The sequence below is a fragment of the Gossypium raimondii genome, chromosome 12 (assembly GCF_025698545.1).
Source record: "Gossypium raimondii isolate GPD5lz chromosome 12, ASM2569854v1, whole genome shotgun sequence".
In the NCBI taxonomy this organism is placed as follows: Eukaryota; Viridiplantae; Streptophyta; class Magnoliopsida; order Malvales; family Malvaceae; genus Gossypium; species Gossypium raimondii.
Genome location: NC_068576.1, coordinates 13,627,607 through 13,629,721, shown reverse-complemented (window position 1 = coordinate 13,629,721; position 2,115 = coordinate 13,627,607). Strand labels below are relative to the sequence as shown.

The following is a 2,115-nucleotide window of genomic DNA, read 5'->3' as shown; positions in this document are numbered from 1 at the left end:
CCATAACTGAACATTCCTTTGTTGAATCAAGAAATTTCATCGCTTTAAGAATATTAAATGTTACCTGGTCATCTTTAACTCTCATTGTAAGTTTGCCTTTTTACACGTCTATTAATGTTCTTTCATTGGCTAGGAAAGGTTTCCCCAAGATGATCAATACTTTCTTATCTGCTCCAAAATCTAAAATAATAAAATCAGTAGGAAAAATAAAGTTATCTACACGTACTAGAATATCCTCAATATTTCCTTTTGGGTATGCTAAATATCGATCCGCCAATTGGAGTGTCACAGTCATGGGTCTTACTTCACCTATTCTCAACATCTTAAAAATAGACTTAGGTATCAAGTTGATGCATTCCCCTAAATCACATAAGGCTTTACCACAGTAAGATTCTCCAATATTACAAGGTATAGAAAAGATTTCAGGGTCCTTCATTTTCGAAGGTAGCTTGTTCTGTAAGAACACACTACACTCCTTCATTAGTGCTACAGTTTCAAATTCACTAAGTCTCTTCTTCTTGGATAGAATGTCCTTCATGAACTTGATATAATTGGGCATTTGTTCTAAGGCTTCTACCAATGGTATATTGATATGAAGTTGCTTTAAACCATCAAAAAACCTCTTAAATTGCACCTCATGTTTTTGTTGTTTGATTCTTTATGGATACGGAAGTGTTGGAACCTTAGCTTGAATCGGACAACTTTTCTGAGGAACTGTATCTGCATTTGAAGAAGGTGTTAGCTTATCAGAATTCACTACTTTAGACTTTACCTCTTCAGACTTTTCAGCACCTGGCTTTTCTGGCGCTGGAATATCAACTATTAGTTGATTTTCCTTTTCCTTAATAGGTTCTTCTTCAACCTCAACCACGTTGGGTTACAAAGTCTTACCACTTCATAAAGAAACTATCTTGTAGTATTCCTCACCCAAATTCTTTGGATTTTCTGTGTCACTGGACAAGGCTCTTGCGGTCTATTACGAAGCTTCATAGCTAACTGACCAACTTGGTTCTCTAAATTTTTCAGTGTTACTGCTTGGCTTTGGATTAAGGCGTCATTCTTCGCCATGTATGCCTTCGAAAAATTCTCCAAACTATTAGATGGTTCAGCTTGCAGTGGCTTTTGAACTCATTAATTGAACCCTTGAGGTTGATTTGATCTATGATGCATGTTGTTGTTGTTTGATCCAGTTCCTTGGTTACGCTAAGAGAAGTTTGGATGGTTACGCCATGAAGGATTATAGAAGTTGAACTATGGTCATTGTCTACTTTTATTCTGGTATTGATTTCGCACGTAATAAATAGACTCAAGATTTGATGAACAATTCTCGAAAGAATGATCGTCCCCATAATATATGTAGGAAATAACGTCAAAGTGACTTGGTGGCTAAGCTGCACCATGATTAAAATTGTTAGTAGTAAATTATTTGGTTGAAGATACCTGAGCTGAGAGTGAAGTGAAGGTGTCTACTTCACGCACTCCAGCTACTCGTCTTCTTGAAGCTGCTTGATTTGTCGGCCACTGGTAAATGTTACTAGCTATTCTCTCGATGATCTCGTAAGCCTCTTTGTAAGACTTCGACAAGAGAGCAACATTCGTAGAAGTATCCACCACCAACCTTGTGTGTACGTTGAGACCATTATAAAATGTCTCCAACTGGATACAATGTGGAATCATGTGGTGAGGGCATTTGTGTAGTAACTCTTTGAATCTTTCCCATGCCTTGTATAAGAATTCATCATCCATTTTTTTAAAAGCAGTGATCTCATTCTGCAACTAGCATTTTTGCTAGGTGTGAAATACTTTACCAAAAAGCGTTCAACAAATTTTTTCCATGTTGAAATTGAATATGGTGGCAACGAATTAAGCCATGCTCGTGCTCGATCTCGCAACGACTACAAAAACAACTTCAATCTCAATGTGTCTTCAGTTACACTAGCTATCTTAAAAGAATTACTCACCTTCATGAATAGTCGAAGGTAAAGATGTGGATCTTCTGTGGGCATTTCAGTAAATTACCCCAATTGTTTAATGTATCTAAAACATCACAAGCTTCTTTAGTATGTAGCATCATTCACAACAGTGAAATTCATAGCCCAAAATATGGGTGAATGA

At 36.8% G+C, this 2,115-nt stretch overlaps 1 non-coding gene across 1 annotated transcript; it reads left to right on the top strand.

The window, feature by feature from the left end:
• Positions 1 to 1,670: 1,670 nt before the first annotated feature.
• Positions 1,671 to 1,778, top strand: LOC128035639 (small nucleolar RNA R71). Its single transcript, XR_008192190.1, has one exon. It is a non-coding gene; the product is annotated as a small nucleolar RNA R71 (small nucleolar RNA).
• Positions 1,779 to 2,115: the final 337 nt, after the last annotated feature.